Source organism: Nyctereutes procyonoides, unplaced genomic scaffold (assembly GCF_905146905.1).
Source record: "Nyctereutes procyonoides isolate TBG_1078 unplaced genomic scaffold, NYPRO_anot_genome, whole genome shotgun sequence".
NCBI lineage: Eukaryota > Metazoa > Chordata > Mammalia > Carnivora > Canidae > Nyctereutes > Nyctereutes procyonoides.
In genome coordinates, this window is record NW_026575133.1 from 24,271,744 (window position 1) to 24,291,521 (window position 19,778).

The 19,778-nt window shown below is 49.4% G+C and overlaps 1 protein-coding gene across 12 annotated transcripts in view; it reads left to right on the plus strand.

Annotated features, from left to right (window-relative positions):
• Positions 1 to 19,778, plus strand: part of TACC2 (transforming acidic coiled-coil containing protein 2) — a 207,531-nt gene that overhangs the window by 64,501 nt on the left and 123,252 nt on the right. Inside the window, exon 1 of one of the 12 annotated variants that reach the window (XM_055300210.1) lies at positions 19,619 to 19,711. The exons of the other annotated variants lie outside the window; for them this stretch is intronic. The gene's annotated coding sequence lies outside the window, so the exon portion shown is untranslated. Of the gene's footprint in view, positions 1 to 19,618; positions 19,712 to 19,778 lie in introns of those variants that run through there. 12 annotated transcript variants of the gene reach the window in all.

The window sequence follows — 19,778 nt, forward strand, 5'->3', positions numbered from 1 at the left end:
ATGCATGATCACCTGTTTTTCGAGTCTGAGCACTTCCACCGACACTCAGCTGCCTTTCTGCCCTTACAAGGGCGCCTCTCATAACTCTGGGCCCGCGAGACGCAGGCGTGTGCTGCCCAGGCAGATGCAAGTGTAATCTGCCGTGGACACTTGTCTCTGCTGCTGACGTAGCAGGCCAAGTCCTCCTGCTGGCATGGATGTCGGACACTCCCACTTACAGCAGCAAAAATCTCTAACTAGGAAAATCCTCTCCCTCCCCACCAATGACATATTAGCACCTTTCCCAGTGTCCCTGGAGGTTTTATCTCCTTCTTGGAGAACTTGGGAACGTGGGGCCAGAGACATAGCAGTTTAAAAAATATTCCACGGCTCATTGTACGAATCGCTTTAAAATTTAAAAATTTTAAATCATAATTCTGAATATTAGAAAATCTGTAAGGAATAGAAAAGTATAAAGAATAAGAGAAAAGGCCACGACCCCACCTCATAATGATTACTGTTATTTATTAGTTTTGTGTATTTTCGCCCACTGTTGTGGATGAAATATTTAAATATTTGCAGAGTTTTTTTCTCCCCTCTGTCATCAACACTCTGCGAGCATATCTTAGTGACTGGAGTTGTATGACTTGGCACAGTTTATTGAGCAATGGATGTTTCGGTGATGTTTCCTTTGCTCTGGGGGAGGGTGTCCGGGTGTAGACTCTTAGACTCTCTCGAGGTGTACCATCCGATTTGGCAGCCGCTCATCACGTGTGAGTGGAGGCGTGCTAGGAGTGTAAAATACATTCCAGATGGTGAAGACTTATGGAAGAAAAACGAACAAAAAAATCATTCATAATTCTTATGTTGCTATGTATTAAAATAATAATATTTTGGATGTATTAGGTTAGAATATATTATTAAATTTCATTTCTCATATTTCTTTTTTTAATTAATTAACATATATTCATGAGAGACACACAGAGAGAGGCAGAGACACGGGCAGAGGGAGAAGCAGGCTCCCTGCAGACAGCCTGATGCAGGACTCGATCCCAGGTCCCCGGGATCACACTCTGAGCTGAAGGCAGACGCTCAACGACTGAGCTACCCAGACATCACTCATTTCCCATATTTCTTTACCCTATTTCTAAAGTGGCTACCAAAACTTTTAAAACTACACATATGACTTTTGCATTTTTGGCTTGCACGTGTGGCTCACAGTCTACTTCTGGTTAGGTCGTTTGGCTCTAGAACCTGCATCGCCTTGGTCCTGATGGAGGAGGGCTGACTTTTCCTGTACTTTGGGCTCTTGGGGAAAAAAAAACCCAACAACTTGCCCCCATTTCATTGGCTGAAGATTTCCAGAAAGAATCCTGAATGGACCCTCTGTTCCAGCCTGCCCAGTGGGGTGACCTCCGTTCCCGCCCACGAGGGAGATTATGGGGGCAGCAACATCCAGGCAAACAGGCTGCAACAGATTCCAACTTAGGCTCAGTAGACCATGGGAGGTCTCCGGAAGATACAGACCGGCTCTGTATATGCAACAGAAATAGGACACAGGCCACAGATGTAATCTGGAATTTTCTATGAGCCACATTCAAAACTAAACAGAAACAGGTAACATCACTTCCAATAATATATTTTAGTTAACCCCATACATCACAAATATCATCATTTTAACATGTAATGGATATCAAGATGATGAATTTTATATTCTTCATTCTCATTGTCATACTGAGTCTTTGAAAGCTGGTGTCTATTTTATAGCCATGGCGCTCGATTTGGACCAGCCACATCCCAGGTATTCAACAGCCACATGTGGCGGGTGGGTGCCCTATCGGACACCACAGCCCCTCACTGAGCTCTGACACCTGTTGCCCAGGATCCAGAAGTCCAAACCTTCCCACGGGGACCCCAAACGCCCACATCCGCCTGCCCAGCAGCCTCATTCGTACACATTTAACACAAATATTGGAAATATTTATTTGCCTTGAGAAGGAGGCTTAGTACTTCTGGTGAATTCTTTTGCCACAAGGATGCTGAGCTGTGGACCTGGGCAGGCTTCAGAGAGAGGAGTAGTAGTAGTAGTAGTAGTAGTAGTAGTAGTAGTAGTAGTAGTAGCAGCCCAGGCCAGGGAGTGCACATCCTGGGAAGAGCAGGTGTTGCATGGGAAGGCGAAATTCCGCAGCGGTCTGGGGCAGGTTGAGTGGCCACACAATGGGCAGAGGCTGCCAGGAGCTGGGGTGCTGATGAAGTGCAGAGCAGGGGCGCCAGATTCACACCCCAGCCCTGCCCCTTAGATACACATATGACCTCAGTTTTCCCACCTGTAGAATGGGGAGAAAATTCGTGTCCACCTTGTGGAGTTGCTTCGAGGGCTGAGATCGTGGATTCCGGCCCAATGTTGGCACATCCTGGGGCTTGCTGGCCGTCAGGTTCCCTAGTGCCTTTCCGTGGCGTGGCTTTTTCTTGTGCAGTGAACTGAATGGCCACTGTCTCTCCTCACGTGGAGACTGTTCTCCTAAGGTTGAAGTTCCATCCTGTCTTCCTTTTCTGGTACTGAATTCTTTGTGACAATATCTTAACGGCTGAAGAGAATAAATTCTTTCTTGCCCCCTCCTGGGCAGCCCACAGTGATCTGCTTCAACTTTGAAGTTTTTTGGATTGCGTTTTATTGCGAAACCTTATGACTGTCTTTCGGTGTGTACCATATTGTATCGTATTCCAACAACGACGAGAAACATGTTTTGAGTTGCCCTGGGAAGAGTAGAGCAAATCAAAATCACCTCTTCTAGTCTCTTCTTGGTTATCAGGTGACACGCTTCTGTTGAATTTATTGTATTTTGAAGGTTCTGTTGACCTGAATAGAGCTGATACCACGAATCAGGTTCACTATCTTAGAAATGTCTCTTTTCTACCTTGGTGACGAGATAGTTTGAAAACCCAGTCTCATATATATGTAGATGCCAGGAGCACAAGTCTGTCTATGTGCTTTATTTTCCCAATTTTGAAGCCCAGTTGGCCCTGCTGGTGGATAGGCTTTGGGTATCCTGTGGCTTTGCCATCACCCCGTACCTGAGGGGCACATGTGCACCCAATTCTGAGAAGCAGGCATTCATTTCCACCATTGTGTGGTCTCTGCCTCTGGAAAAGCCTGGAGCCCACAGGCAGCCTTCCTTATTTTTAGATTGTCCTACAGAAGGTACTTGAATTGATTTCAACCTCACACACGTATAACTCTCTTCCTTGTGGATGGAAAATCGAGAATTGGGCATTTTGATGACACACCACTGATGGTTAGGTATGCAGTGCTGGACCTGTCTCGGATAGCACCAAGCTTGCTTCTGCTGAATATTTATATACAGCGGTCTTTTACTTTTCCATTCGGGGAAATGGTCGGAAAGCTATCCTTTCCAATTATTAGTGCATTCTGAGAGAATTAAATTATTCCCAGATGCTTGGGGTCCTAGCGCAGACCTAGGCTAAACCAAGGAGGGCAGCTGGGTTGAAAAGTTGAGGGAGGTCAGGCGGGGGAGAACAGAGGGAGATGACGGGCATCGCGCCGAGGAAGTCCTCGCTGGGCCTGAGAGCAGAGCTGGAGCCGCTTCTCACCCTTCCTCCCACGCTCGCTCCCCACTCGCTCTCCACTTTTTCCTTCTCTCTCCTCCTCCTTCTAAAATTACCAGCTGTGACACCGTGTTTTTGAGTTTAAGAATCAGGTTTTGAAGATCCCTACAGCTGTGTAAATTAAGGAAAAGGCCAAAAAAATAATAATAATAAGACTCAAACCTAGTTGTCTTAGCAGATAAAGCCAGGACAACAGATCCCCCTCTCCAGTGAGATCCTTCTGGGTTTGCGTTTATACCACTTTGGTTCCATTACTTTAAACTTCCTTTTGGGAAGCGTTGGGCTGCACTCTGGCCCTCCTTTGACTTGGAGCAATGTTCTTCCCTAACGGGAGACAGTGGAGTAAAACAGACCTGTTCCTGCCGCAGCGGCCTCTTACTGGCTGTGCGGCCTTGGATGAGCTGCTCCACTTTTCAGTCTTCTCATATTTACAAAATGGGAAACACAAAACAAAACACATTTCTCTGTGAGGGCAGGAGGTTGGGTTCGATGGGAATGTTTCTAAAGCATCTGGTATAATGCCTGGTATATGGTAAGGGTGTAATAAAAATGGTTAACCTCTCTTCTCATTTTAAATGTACTTTTTCAAAAGCATCCTGGCAATTAAGCAAAGGGAAAATATGGCCTCGGTCCCTAAATGAAAGAGTAAGAGCCCCGCCAGGCAGGAACAGGGAGACCGCTGCCTGGAAAGGGTCATTTCCAGCTGCTCGGCCTGTCTGCGCCTCCGTGTCTATCACGTGTAACCTTGCTGTGCTCACAAGGAGCTTGTTACCTGGTTCAAAGGTACATAGGAACTGAAGACTCTATCAATGACGTGGATTTATAGTGTCATCAACAGCTTCAATCATTGGGAGCCGTCATATATAAAAGTCAAAGGACCTTTTAAAATGCAGCCTTGATGTTCGGAAGCTTTTGTGTTCCATAATTAAAATGGGTTTTCTTGGAGGTGAAGCTGTCCTTGGGAAAAGTGCCAGGTCACTGGCTTATGGGGCCCCCACACATAGGGTGGCAGTGGGCTGGATTTCCTGCCCTGGCTTCTGGCTCTTCTGGGTCTTCTGGGGCCCTCCGCCCTGTGGCCTCTGTCACATGGCACCTGGACCCGAGGTGGGGAAGAGCCGCTTGCCGCCACTTGAAAAACCAAGGCCAGGATCACAGCCGGGTGGTGATTTTCCAAATGAATGTGTCCACACCGACCCGGCTGCTCTTCCTGGAACCACTCATTACGGCGGCTGGCAGAAGCCCTACCGCATGGACCTGGATGCAGCGGTGTTTGAGAACCGGGTATTTTAGACTCTGGCTGATTATTGCTGGAAGGGAACTCGGGGGCATTCTCACTGAGGCTCAGAACAGGGAAGAGGCAGAGAACTAGTCCCAGATTCTGGGCCCTGATGGCATATTTCCCCCTGGATGCCTGAACTGAGCCCAGGACCCTTCCACAGGGACGGGCCTGCTCTTCCCAGCCACGTTGGCCGCCCCAAATCTCCTTCTAGGCTTTTGAGGGAAGAATTCTCAGTTCTAGTGTGGAACCTAGAGCCTCAAAGAAGACAGATCTCAAACTCCAGCTCCAGGTCTAGCTCTGTGAGCTTGGGAGTGTCACCCTCGGACCCTGTTAACTCACCTGCACGTCAGGGGCCCGAAAGACTCCCAGGGCCATTAGGATTACATGAGTCACTTTATTTGGAGTGCCCAACACAAACAAGAACTCAGTGAGTCTCCTTGCACTCATTCCTCCCTCGGGGCCAAAGGACCTCTGCTTCCAGCACCTTCTTTCTCTGTCCGAGAAATCCAGCACCTCAATAGGTGCTATTCGTGGACCCCTTTTGCAGAGGAGGAGATAGAGGCTCAGACATGAGGCACACGGCTTGCTCAAGGTCAGAGAGCTAATAACAGCTGGAGCTGGCACTAGAACCTCTCTTCTGGAAAGTGTTTCACACATCAGCTTAGATCCTTGATCATTAACTTAGCAGTCAGGTGGAGTCTTGGGAGACGTCGCTCTCTATGACAGCACTGTCCCCCAGATTTTCTACAATAGACATGTCCTCTGTCCCTTCTAGGTGGTATGGCTGACATTAGCTACACGGGGCTTGGGAGCACCTGCAATGGAGGCACTTGAAACGCAAGGGTCAGTTTCCAGGCAAGGTGGTTTCAGGGCCACTGGGGAACTGAACCATGAATTGTAGTGAGCTTTGATTATTTAAAATTGAAGTTGGACATAGGTCTGGTGGCTTCTGTGGGGGACAGCCCATCTCGAAGATGTAGTTTCTTCATATATACAAACAAGTTTAGTCATCACCATTAGAGCCAGTGTGGATTCCAGAAGGTTCTGTGTGTGTAGCCCTGCCGGGGGCTAGGGTGCCCCCACAGGGTGGTGCGTGAGCATTGGTTTCCCCCTTGGCTCTGCAAGTGGCCAAGCCAGGTAGCTCTATCTCCAGAGTAGAGACTGGGATGTAGTCACAACCCAACTGCCCGGCAACACTGATCAGCAGGAGGCGTCCTAAGCCCTTGAGAGTATGACCTTGCACCCAGGCCCGGTGCAACCGAGTCAGCTGGCTCTAAATAGCAGCACTTCATCTGGAACCCTCCCTGCCCATGCCTCCCCACTGGTCCCACCTGTGTGGGAGCAGAAATGGGTTCAGGGCAGAGACTGGTCTTCCACTTGTCCTCTCTGCACCATTTTCTTGTCCTGAGAAGCTGGAAGGGCGGGAGAGGCTTCCCAGGGGCGTGCAGGGCCAGCAGGCCCCGGCTAACTGCAGCTTAACCTCTCTTCTTCTTGGAGCCTGTTAAGTCGTCCAGCGTTAAATATTTTAGCAGCCTGCTGATTCAGACGTTGACTGTGAAAGTGTTTCTGTTTCCAAGGAAGGCGCTGGCACAGGTCTGAGTACTGATACTTTTAATGCCCTTTCCTTTTGCAAAATGGGCAGAGTGTGTTTGGGAATAAAAACCTCAGGGGAGGAGTGTGTCTATGCCCTGGGAGGAGTGGGTAGGGTGAGCCAAGAGAAGACCAGAGAGCACGGTGGTCTTGGGTCAGCAGGGAGGTCTCGGGCCAGGAGCCCTGCCCTTGGGGAAGCAGGAAGGCTGGGTGCCCCGAAGCCACCCCAGTCAGCCGGGAGGACCAGAGGAGGAGGGACCAGACGTGAGGCTGAGGGTGAAATCAGACTCTGGAGAGAGGGGCACGTTTGGCCACCTGAGTTCAATCAAATACAGATCTTCACTCTCAGGGCCCTGTGGGCTGGTCTGGCGACTGCTTCAAGCCTCTGCTTCGTCATAGGTAAATGTCTATGGGGACTTAAAGGGATGTTAAATGGGGATTACAGGAGGCAAGACACAGAATACTCTGCACAAAGCCAGTTTTCTTTTTTTTTTTTTTAAGATTTATTAATTTTTAGAGAGAGGGGGCAGAAGGGAGGGGCAGAGGGAGAGAGAGTTCCAAGCAGACTCTGCACTGAGCTCGACCTGACATTAGCTGCATGATCTCAGGGTCGACTCTACACGATCCTGACATCATGACCTGAGCCGAAACCAAGAATCAGTGGCTTAACCGATTGAGCCGCCAGGCGCTCCGAGCCAGCTTGCGATAGCTGGTAGCTGTGACCATTAGAGAGCTGGGCCCTGTCGGCTGTTTGAGAGCCCATGAAACAAGGTCCCTGAGCTACATGGAACCCTACAGGTAGCTCTGTCCCCCTCAACCAGCTCAGCAGTTACCCAGCACATACGCACCCAGACTAGGTGCTTAGAAGGGAAGCCACGTTCTCTTTCCTCAGGGAAGAGCTGAGCCTGTACACAGGCTCCTCCAGGAGAAGAGGATTGGGGTAAATTGATAGGGGGGTCAACCCGCTGTGGGCAACGTGTGCGGTTTGTTGACTCCTTGCTCAGTGCTCACGCACTCCGGAGGAATCAGGTGGTTCGCCCCCTCCTGTCTACTCCCCGTGGCTTCTCCAGCCAACTGTACTTCCTTCCCCTCCCTGGGACTCAGTATTTGCCATCACAGGATCAGGAGTTGGGGTTATGATTCTGAGTTCTCTGTTTAGGGGTACTTGCTTGGATACAAGTTTGTGGTCATCTGTGGGTGGGTGGGGGGGATCTTGGCTTGTGGCCAAGAGACTAAGCCAGGATCTTGTTTCTTTGGGAATGTTAGACGTGCAGACAAGGCGCTTGGTTACCTGCACCTGATACTCTGCGTGGCACACAGTGGGCCCTCCATAAGTGCTTGCTGAATAATTCAACCCAACTGGCTATCAGGTGACTTGGAGGCTTCCTGTCCTGGAAAATCGGGTCAGACAGGACTTAGAGGCAGATGCTGGGTCTCACTTCCAGCTCTGCCGTTAGACCGCTAGCCTCCAAGCAAGTTCGTCAGCCACTCTGAGCCTCAGTTTCCTTGCCTGCGAAATGTGTATAGTCCTAGGGTCAACCACATGGACAGACCATGGAGATTGCATAAAAATGTGTGTCAAGAGCTTAGCAGAGTGCCTGCCTGCGTGCAGTAGTAAGCACTTAAATTTATCAGAGGTAATAGTTTTTATTAGTAGTATCATTATTACCGTCATAATTTGAATGATGCTAATTCTGTCATTAAGGCAGGTTACTGGGAAACACTTGTGCTTTGACGCATGGACTAGCTGAAATTTGCTGAAGTTCTTTTTCATCTGCCTTGGATTCTTTGGAAGGCCTCACTACCTTCTAAAGATACTTCCCATCCCTGAGCCACCAGCCTCCCTACCAGGGTGGCTTCAATGTTGCAACATTATATTTGATGCAAGGTCAAGCCATCCAGCACACATGAGGAATGCATTCTTTTCCTTGGGGAACTAGGGCTTTGGGGTTAACCTCTTGCCAAGAGTGGCTGCAAAGAAGCTGAAGCCTAACATTTGTGGGAGGGAGTGAGCGCCTGTGTGGGTGAGCCCAGCTGGGGCTACACCAGCAGATCGCAAACTCCGAGTGCATCGTATGGGACAGATTGCCCCGACTATTTTGGCACAGCGTTTTGAGCTGCTAACCCATCCCAAACCTCCTAGAAAAAGGGGCAGAGCTGAAAGTTGTCTGTCTTTGCCTAACTGCCAGACACCACAGCACAATGGCTGCGGGAGGAGACCCTTCCTGGCAAGTGACCAAGCCGCTGGAATTTAAACATGCATGGCCAGCGTTGGCAGAAAGTGAGAATTTGGTTGGGGGAGCAGGGAGTTCAAGCCTTGGCGTGAGCTCTCAGCTCTGGGTCAGACTGCCTTTCCGGGCCACCTATGAAGGGCGTCGGGGGTGGAAGCTCCTCGGGCTCCCGAGTCATGGTGGTAGGGATGCTCACCCTCTGAGACAGGTACCACCTCATGCCTGGCTCAGAGGTTCCTAATCATGAACTATCACAACCGGAAGGACTTCAGGACCTCCTCATTTTACAGATGAGAAACCTGATACCCAGAGAAGGTATGTGACTTCCTTTGAGGACGCACAGCTTGTCATGGGACTAGCCTAACTCCTGAATGCAGTTCTTTGGGGCTGGAGACCAGTGTTCTTTTCAACAACCCCACTGGCCCCGTGGTGAGTAAGCGTCACCTTGGCCAAGTACAGCAAGCCACCCAGGTGAGCCTGCTATGAGCTGATGTTACAGATTGTTTTCTTCAAGGAGGGGTAGTGGCTGAAAGTAATCCTGTGCTTGGGTCCTGTCTGAGAAAGCAGCCTATGCAGGCTCACTCCAGCTTTTTTTGCAAAATACGCTGCAGCCTCTACGTGATGCTGGCTCTGGCTTTCCTTTGCTTGTGGTTGGTTGCTTTTGCAGGAGGACTGCAGGAAGCCCGCTGTGAAAAGTTAGTTGGACAAGTGCTCACAGATGCTCTAATTTGCCACGATTAGGGGAGTGTGCAGATGAGGATGGGGAGGGCAGGCTCGGAGGAGAGTTCAAGTGGAAGTTCTGTCAAAACATGAGTTTCGTCTCCTTCTAGCTGAGTGTGTCTGTGTGAGTGGTTTACTAGGAACCCCTCAGAGTGGTTTCTCTATAAGGTTTTTGTTTTACAAATAGTTGAGCCATCAGGGCTTGGGAGGTAAAATACTCTTTTTTTAAAAAAAGATTTTTAAAAAAATTTTAAAGGATTTTCTTTATTTGTGAGAGAGCAAGAGAGAAAGAGTACATGCGGGGGTGGGGAGAGGCAGAGGGAGAGGGAGAAGCAGACTCCCTGCAGAGCAGGGAGCCCAACGTGGGGCTCCATCCCAGGACCCCAGGATCATGACCTGAGACAAAGGCTGACGCTGAACCATCTGAACCACCCAGGCGCCCCTTTTTTAAAGATTTTATTTTTAAGTAATCTCCTCATTCAATGTGAGGCCCGAACTCACAACCCCGAGGTCAAGAATCCCATGCTCCTTCAACTGAGCCAGCCAGGGGCCCGGAGATAAAACCCTCTTAATGATTATTGTAGGGTTTAGCTTTGCTTTTGCACGGAGATGGGAGCTTGTCTGTTAGAAACCCTCAGGCTCTGTGTTGAACTGATGTTTATACCTCTTATTTGGTTCATGTTTTATCTTCAGTGGAGAGTAATTATTCTGTATTGGTGGTCCCATATGGGGGGAGCTTTTGCTTTTCAGGAACTCCCGTCTTATTCTGCATTTGAGAACTCTAACTGGCCTGATGAGAGAGGCTGTCACACTTCCCTGCTCCTTCCCTCAGTCCTGAAAAGCCATCGACTCTGCAAGTCCAACAAGGGGCATTCCATGCCTTCTCTTCTAAATACCTTTTCCTTTGACATAAAAATGTGGAGGAAGGTATAAACAGAGAGGCAGGCCAGGACTTTACAGGCGTCAGAGGCGGGCACTGACTCACAAGCACTTGTTCCAGGGTGATCCTCTGCCTGCCTTGTCCCTCACCCTCATCAACCACCTTCTTGTTCAAGAGACCAGACGGGAAAATGTAAGTGCCCATGAAGCCCTCTCCACCCTCCAGCTCTGCAGGAGGCCACCACCCCTTCCCCTGCCCAAGTATCAGAGTCTTCTGTAACCTGATCACAGTTCAACCCAGACAAATGCATTATACTTTGTCGTATAGGATTTCATCCTTTACTGGAGAGCTTGGGCACTTGAGCTGGACAGGTCTGGTTCAGATTTGTCGCTTATTCATTCTAGGGCCTCAGTCAAGTTGCTTTATCACTTTAAACCTTAGTTTCCTCATCTATAAAATGGGTCTGAAATTAATACCTACCTCTGGAGGATTCAGTGTGATAGTGTGTGGGAGGTGCTAGCTTGGGGCTGGCACAGCCTGGTGCTCAATGCGTGTTCGTCACACAGAGGGTGAGGCCTCTGATGATGTGAGACTGGTCCTGTTCCTTAGCACAATGGGCTGCACACAGTAGGCCCTCAACAGATGTTTGTAGGTTGATTGTATCATGTCCAGTGGGTAGAGGGTGTGGGTATTTGATACATCCCTCAAAAGCTATCTGTTGGCCCGGTTAGTTCAACAGCACAACAAAGTCACTGTGGTGATAAGGCATCCCCTAGTCCGTTTCTTCTTTCATGCAAACTAAGGACTTCTATTTAAAGGTCCTGTGCTGGGTGCTTGAGCATGAGGGTTTCTCATGCTCAGCACCATTGACACCAGGCACCAGGGCCTGGGGGATTGTTGGGGAGGGCTGTCCTGTACATGGTAGGGTGTTCAGCAGCCCTAGAAGCCGGGAGCATCCTCCAAGTCATGACAACCAAAAATGTCCCCAGACACTGCCAGATGTCCCCTGGTGGGCCAAGCTGCCCCTAGAGAGCCACTGCCCTAGGGCTGTGCGACTCATGTTGTGGTTCCTTATATTAGCAGCCTCAGCATCACCTGGGAGCCTTTTAGATCAGCAGAACATCAGGTCCTACCCCAGACCTGCTGAGTCAGAATCAGCATTATACAAGCTGTGCAGTGACTTGTTCTCATGTCAGAGTTCAAGAAGCTGCTAAGTTCATGGGCCACCCTGTAAGCAGCCAGGACCCAGGGCACTGTTTTCGACCTTGGCTGTGCACTGAAATCTCCTAGCGAGCTTTAAAAAAAATACTGATGCCTGGGTGCCCACCCCCAGAGTTTCTGATTTAATTGATATAGGGGTGAGGCATAGGCACAGGGAACTTTCATAGTCCCCAGGTGGTTCTATTGTGCAGCAAAGTTTGAGAACAGCTGGTCCAAGGGATATAGAAGCGAATCAAAGACTCAGGCTTCAGATGCTTATTTGTCTGGTGGGGAGATGAGACATCTTCGTCATCATTGTTAATGTGTAAACTGAACCAAGCCCTGCAACCACCCTTCGCTCTCAGCCCACCAGACCCTCACAATATCATGGTTATTCATCAAATGTTTTATTTTTTAACCATTGCCCTGATGTCACACCGATATCAGACTCTGATTCCTGAAGATGATTATTTTTCTGCCTAGAAAGACAGTCCAGTGGGCTGAGCTGAGCACACATTCGGGCAACGTCAGCCTGCGTGTGAAGTGGACTTTGTGTGGACTCCAGGAACATGCCAGGGTCCCACCTAGAAATTCTGGATGAGGCTAAGAAGTCATGTGGAAAGCTGCCCCCATACACTTCCTGCATGTATTTTGGGTTCAGGCTGACATTTCATCTTAGCATGGGTGGACATAATGGCCAAATGTTTCGAAGGCCTGAATCCCGCCTCCAAATATTTCTCTCCGCCCATACAACTCAGTGTTGATGGGTTGCAGCTCAGGAATGTACCTCGCTGCTTGGACAGTCCTTTGTGGAATGTGAGGACTTATCTGAGAAGCCCAGAGTAGTGATTCCCCTTCTAGAAAAAAACGAACAAGAATAACAAAAAAACTTTCTCAGAATTCACTAGTGAAATAGATCTTATTTAATTAGTATGAGGGTGGGCTCCCATGATAGAGCCGGGCACTGGTCCTGGGTTCCTCATGGCATATTTTCTGGCAATTGGTTCAGAGTATATAAAAATAACTTGAAGCTTAGCTCCTTGTCACCGTGGGCTGGTTAGGAGTTGAGGTTCGTGGACGCACAGCCTGTGTGTGAACATGGTTCTTCTGGGTGCGAGCTGGGGTAAGAGACCTCCACGCTGTTTCCTCTTTTGTCAGCTGAAGACAATAGCCATGAAGACCCATCCGAGGATTAAATGAGAGAAGAGATGAAAGCCACTTAGAGTGTCAGCTGGGTGGCAAATGTTCACAAATGTTAGCTAATATTATAGTAGTCATTTTTTTAAAGATTTTATTTATTCATGAGAGACAGAGACATAGGCAGAAGGAGAAGCAGGCTCCCCACAGGGAGCCTGATGCAGGACTCGATCCCGGGATCAAGACCTGAGCCAAAGGCAGACACTCAACCCCTGAGCCACCCAGGTTCTCCTATAGTAGTCATTTTAACAAGTTTCTCAATCACCTCTTTGGCTTCCCTTTATCTGATTGTTAAGTGGGGAAGGCAGAGAGCAAGCCGTCGTATGGATGGTACGTCGCTACCCTTCCAAGCTGGCAGATGATGGGATGATCCTCCTGGTGAGCATGCTCTGGGGGTTTGGGTTTCTGAGGTGAAGCCCTGAGGTCTGCCTTCTTGCAGAAAGAAGACCTTAAAATGCAGTGAGGTCCTGGGTGGATGGATTGAGGAAGGCTGGTCCTGGAGGAGAAGACTCTCCTGCCAGGACAGGGGAAAGTGGCAGCATTGATCTCTGGGCTGAGAGCATAGTGGGGGCAAAGCCATGGCCAGGCAGGGGATGGGGGAGATGAGGTTTTTCTGTCCTCAAGCAGACCACACTCTGGTTCAAGACAGAGCACATAGGCATTAAAATATCAGAACAGCTCAGGGCCCTAATTGTCTTTGCCTTTCATTGGGTAATGGCTGTAGGTGGCCACCAGCACTTATCTGGAAGGTATTGTCTAGGAGGCAGGGACTTTGTCGCTTGTGTCTGTCTCCCAGCACCTAGGAGGACCTAACACACTGCAGGTGCCCAGGGAATATTTGTTGAAAGAGTTCATCATAGACTTTGTCATCACAAAATGTTCCCAAGTATATTCAAGAACAGATTTAATTCTCACTCCCTAGAATGTTCTGTTTCTCTTCTGTCCATTTCCCTTCTTTTCTTAGCTCCATGTTTCACCATGTCCTTTAGGTGTGAACCGCCTTGAAGACTTTCACCTTCTCTGTGTACCACTTGTAGCATTACGTACTGTTTTTCCTTCTGCTTCGTTTGTATTTCAACGTATTATACTTTGTTTGGTCCTAGGTAACCTGTCTGTGAAGTTATGGGCTTGATGTGCTAATTACGTTTCTTTCCTAATGTGTTTTAAATGCATATCTATTAAAATATCCTCATGAGAAATCTTAAGACGGTAACACTCCCTTGGCCTCTAAAACTCTGCTCAAGTATTCTGTCTTCTGGAAAATCTCCCCATACCTCTTGCGGGGCTGATTCAATATTTTCTTTCTGCCTCTGTCCTGTAGTAGCCGTTCCCTTATCTGGCTATAGGAGTGGGCACAGGGACCATGAGGCATCTGACTCTGTACAGGGAGCCCACATAGCAGGTGCTCAATAAATGATTTTGATCAACTGAATGAAACTCCTTAAGTCTATAAAAATTTATACCATACATGTGGGTGCTCTGATCAGGGGCCCTGGTGTTCTGTGAGGACATCATGGTATAATTCAGGGGCCCGGTGCTCCTGAGCTTCTACCTGGGGGGCCGTCAACAAGTCAGATATATGAACTTCTATTTAGACTCACACCCCCCAGCAAAGAGCTGGTGTGTTCCTTGTCCAGGGTGGGGCATCACATATTCCTCACCAGCTAACCAGTCAGCCCTGCAATATTTTCTAGTCTCTGGCTTTGTTTCCCAGGTTTTCTTCTGGGGAATAGTGATTGCAGAGGCTCATGAATATTTTATTAGTTTCAGGTGTTTAGGCATCAGGCAAATTTGGGCACAGGTTTCCAGCCTGGCTTCCCGTTTTCATGTGGCTCGTCACTTCTTGGCCAAAGCAAAATATTGTAGCCACAACAGGGTTTTAAAGGAAACTGCAAACACATAGCAAAGCCTTCTTTAGTGGGCAGGGCTGGAGGCATTTCCTAGGCACCAATTTGCCTTTTTTTATTTTTAAGATTTTATTTATTTATTCATAAGAGACAAGATAGAGGCAGAGACATAGGCAGAGGGGGAAGGAAGCAGGATCCCTGCAGGGAGCCCGATGCAGGACTCAATCCCAGGATGCTGGGATCTCAAACTGAACCGAAAGCAGATGCTCAACCACTGAACCACCCGCGTGTCCCCCAATTTGCCTTTTGTATTCCAGGACACTCTCTTGGCAAATGGTCTTTCATTTGCTCTGTGGTTTTGGATCCCTTTCTGAAGCTTTTAGGTCTTCTCAACATCACAGTTGACATTCCTTCAGGATGCTCTTGGCTGCAAGTAACAGCCCAATGCCAGAAAACCCTAATGATGATAGGTCCATCGTGTCACCTGGCAGGGAGCCCAGAGACAGGGCACTTTTAAGGTGGAGTGATTCATCAGCACATTTCATCTTCCCTTCTGCCCACCTGTAGTATGTTGACTGATGTCCCGTTCATTGTTTCAAGCTGGCTGCAGCAACCCCAGGCATTGTGCCCTCAAGACAATGCCAAGAGGCATGAGGATGCCTGGACAGGAGATATGCCACCTGTGTCTTCTCTAAAGAATGAGGGAAATGTCACCATAAGCTGACTTCCCTTTCTGTTTCCCTGGCCGAGGGTGAGTCACATGACCACACGTATATTAATTATTTGATTATAAGCCAATAAGTAACCAAGGAGAGGGAACAGCTGCTGTTTTGGAAACAACTAATGAGAGCAGCCAGGGTGGCTCAGCAGTTTAGCCCCGCCTTCAGCTCAGGGCGTGATCCTGGAGACCTGGGATCCAGTCTCACATTGGCTTCCCTGCATGGAGCCTGCTTCTCCCTCTGCCTCTCTCTCTCTCTCTCTGTATGTCTCTCATGAATAAATAAATAAAATCTTAAAAAAAAAAAAAAAGGGAGGGGGATCCCTGGGTGGCGCAGCGGTTTGGCGCCTGCCTTTGGCCCAGGGCGCGATCCTGGAGACCCGGGATCGAGTCCCACATCGGGCTCCCGGTGCATGGAGCCTGCTTCTCCCTCTGCCTATGTCTCTGCCTCTCTCTATCATTAATGAATAAAAAAAATTAAAAAAAAAAGGAAACAACCAGTGACTCCTGCCACAAAACTTTAGTTCCAGAGTTTCTCCAAGTGTGGTTTGGAATGCATCTCCATCTAGAATCTGCTTGCTAAAATGTACATTCTTGAGCCCCCCTTTCCTGACCCCCTTTCCTGAACCAGAATCTCTGGGAGCATCTCCACAATAACCTAGTGAGTCTTATGCATGCTGAGTTTTAGACCATAGGTCTGGTGTTTGAGGTTGTCTCATTAATATTTACAGATTGGTCCTTTTTCAGGGAGGCTGAGAGAATAATAAAGCATTAGCCTTCCAAAATTCTCTGTCCAGTCCTTGCTTTTGGAGATTCAAACATAAGTACTAGCTAACATCAAAGTACCTATGATGATATCTAGGATTTGTTTCAAAATAATCTGGGTAGCGGTGGGGAAGTGAGCAATGTGAATAAAACAGAATTGGCTGTGATTTGATAATATTGAAACTGGGTAGGGGATCCCTGGGTGGCTCAGCGGTTTCGCGCCTGCCTTTGGCCCAGGGCGCGATCCTGGAGTCCTGGGATCGAGTCCCGAGTCAGGCTCCCAGCATGGAGCCTGCTTCTCCCTCTGCCTGTGTCTCTGCCTCTCTCTCTCTCTATCATAAATAAATAAATAAATAAAAATAAATCTTAAAAAAAAAACCGGGTAATACACATAGGGTTCATTATACTGTTCTCTCTACTTACATTCAAAAACAAAACAACAAAGACCTCCTTTCAGACACCTGTGCTGTCACTACACAGCCTTTGACATTGGGTGCGTTGCTCTCCTTGAGATTCAGGTTGGATTCTAGGAGTCCAACAGCATAGATTCTTTCCTAGAAAGCAGTGTTTGCACATTTTCATCCCCCTCCACCCCTTCTCTCCAAATGAATCTTTTCTCCAAACAAAATGTTATGTGGAGTCCAAAGATAGGACCCATAGAAGTGGAATAGTTCTTGTTATAGGTGCTATGGGTGCCTCTTGGGTAGCCTTTATGGGAACTCCAGAAACCCCAGGGCTCCAGAAGATAGTTTAATAGTGACTGCACTATAACACTGCTGAAACATTCATACAGCCTACATTTTTTTTTTTATTTTATTTATTCATAGAGACAGAGGCAGAGACACAGGCAGAGGGAGAAGCAGGCATCATACAGAGAGCCTGATGTGGGACTCGATCCAGGGCCTCCAGGATCACGCCCTGGACTGCAGGCGGCGCTAAACCGCTGAGCCACCCGGGCTGCCCACAGCCTACATTTCTGCAGAGGCCTTGGCCTTGTACTCAGACCCAAGAAATCCTTATAGCATAAAGATTCAGCCATGGATGCATGCAACTACTAAGGCACATGCTTCCTGCCTGTGATTTAGTCTCTTTCTATAGATTCCAGGGATCCCAAGCCAGAGGGCACAAAACCTATATCCTTCCTCCTCTGTACTAGCAGTGTGATGTTACCGAGACCTGGAGCAGGAAGAGACAGGCAATGCACGTGTACTATGGTTGTGGTTGGGACCAGAGCTGTGTGGGTTGGCTAAGAGTTTCCTGTGGGGATGTATCTCTGTCAGGTGGCGGGATTTGGATCTCAATGCTCTATGATGTTGGGAGTTCTTGGCTTCATCTTCTAATGAGTAGGTCCTACACTGGACCATGGCTCTGTCTGACTGCCAGCTGCCCAACACCACTGCATCGTTTGAGTGCGGAGATGCCTTGGAGAAGGGCCGGGGACAAGCCTTGTTTGGCCAGAGTGTTTTCCTGCAATGAGTGATCTTAGACTCTAGAAACATTTCTAGAATCCAAGATACTTTCATAGAATCCATCAGAGTAAATCATAGTAATAACCAGATGTCTACTGTATCAGTTTCTTATTGCTATTGTAATAAATTACCACAAAATTAGTGGCTTAAGACAATACAAAATTAGTTTTTCACAGTTCTGCAGGTAAAACATCTGACAAGGGTCTTGCTGGACTAAAATCAAAGTGTCAGTAGAGGTGTGTTCCCTTCTGGAAGCCTGACGGAAAAATCCATTTCCTTGCTTTTCCAGCTGCTACATTTGTTGGTTCACCATGCCCTTCTTCCACCTTCAAAGCCAGCACAGCATCTTCATGTCTCTCTCTGCTTCTGTTGTCACCTCTCTCCCCTTCCTCCCTCTTTCACTCCCAAGGGCCCTTGTAATTACATGGGGTCCACCTGGATAATCTAGGATAATCTCCCTATTTTAAGGTCAGATGATTAGCAACCTTAATTCCATCTACAATCTTAATTCCCATTTGCCTTGTAAATTAACACATTCATAGACCTTGGGGATTAAGATGTGGACATCCTCGGTAGGGGACATAGGGGACATCATTCAGCTAACCACACCGGTGAGTTTCAGAGCCTAGTGGTAACCATCCTTGGTCATGAAAGATCTGCATCCAGCAAGTGGGGAGGGGATGTTTCATAGGAAAGGGATGGCGCCTCAAATGCATCTTTGTTCTTGGCCTGATCGGAGTGCTTGAGCTTAATAAGGTAGAGAGTGGGTCTTTTTTGGTTTGTTTTGCTTTGTTTTTAATCATAAATGGATGTGACCTAGAATTAGGGTACAAGGACACAGGAAAAAGAAACCCCGGGCATTCCACTTCTTACTTTACCAATAGTGGATGGTATACATTTAAACAAATCAGGCTGTTTTGGTCTCAGTTACCACATTTGTGAAACGGGAACATTAATACCCATTGTGACCAAGGACTCCATTGGCATTTCTATTAGAAATGTGGCATGGTGTTCAAAAAATATATACAGATTTTTTTTTTTTTTTTAGTGGAAGGTAATAAAAGTCCATTTCTTTACACACGGAATCCTCACTTAGGGCCATCCAGCCTTGGGCATCTGTTTCTTTAAGAGGAAGAAAGGAAGCGTTGAGTCATTTGTGAGTCTCTTGCCCTTTGGTCCCTGCATATAAAATATAGCAAAGCTTTCTTGAAACCAAACTTAAAATAGGAAGCCCGGCATCCACATATAGCCACAGGCTCTTTCTAGTTCTTTTCCTTCTCCTTTCTGCCTAGCCGCAGGCATAGCCAGAGGAAAGGTGATACCTTGCAGCGGTGCCCACAGGTAAGCGCCGCTTCTGGGTCTGAGGTCGAGGTTAGCAGAGGAGTTGATGTGGGACCCTAGAAGGGAAAAGAAAGAAGAAACACACGCGCTCCCTGGAAATATGGCAGCGGGAATCGGTTTGGGTTCATCGTCTATTTCAGAAGGTGTTAACAGCCCCGGAGAAGGCACAGCAAGTTTTGCAAACTGTAGGGCACAGTGCACTCTTAGGACCCGCGGTCCAGCGGCGGCGTTAGGTCCCCGCAGAGCGGGAGAGGAGAGCCGGAGCGCGGCTCCCGGACCCGCGGAGGCGCCGTTTGGTCCCCACCTTCCTCCCGGGGCCTGCAGCCCGCCGCCAGCCGCCAGGCGTGGGAGCGCCGCCGAGCCGGGCCGCACGGGCCGCACTCGGCCTCCGGCGTTGGGCAGGGCGCGTGCCCCGCGGGGGCCGCAACAAGTGGTCGCGACCCAGGGCCTCGGGGGGCAGCCTGCGCGCGCCCCGGGGTCGCCCCGGCTCCGGCTCCGGCCCCGGCCCCGCGCGCTGTGCGGCCGCGGGGGCCCCGCGCGTTCCCGGCCCGGGCGGGGAGCGGGGCGCGGGGCGCGGGGAGCGCGGGGAGCGCGGCGGGCGCCCTGCGCGAGCAGCTGGGGCGCGGGCCGCGGAGCGCGGGGCGGGGGGAGGAGCCTGGCCCGGCCGCCGCCGCGCTCCCAGTCATTGGCCTTTTGTGCTGCAACTTTGCCCGAGCCTCGGGGGGCCGCGCCGCAGCCCCGGGAGAGTCCGCGTCGCCGGGCCGCCGTGGGGACTCTGCGCGCCGCCGCTGGGGGCGGGCGCGGGGGCGGGGGCCGGGCGGGCCGGCCGCGGCCCCGGAGGAAGGCGGCCTCGCGATCGCCCGGGCGGGTAAGTGCGCGGAGGGCGGCGGGCGGAGGGCGCGGGGTCACGGAGCAGACGGCGCCCCGGACCTCGG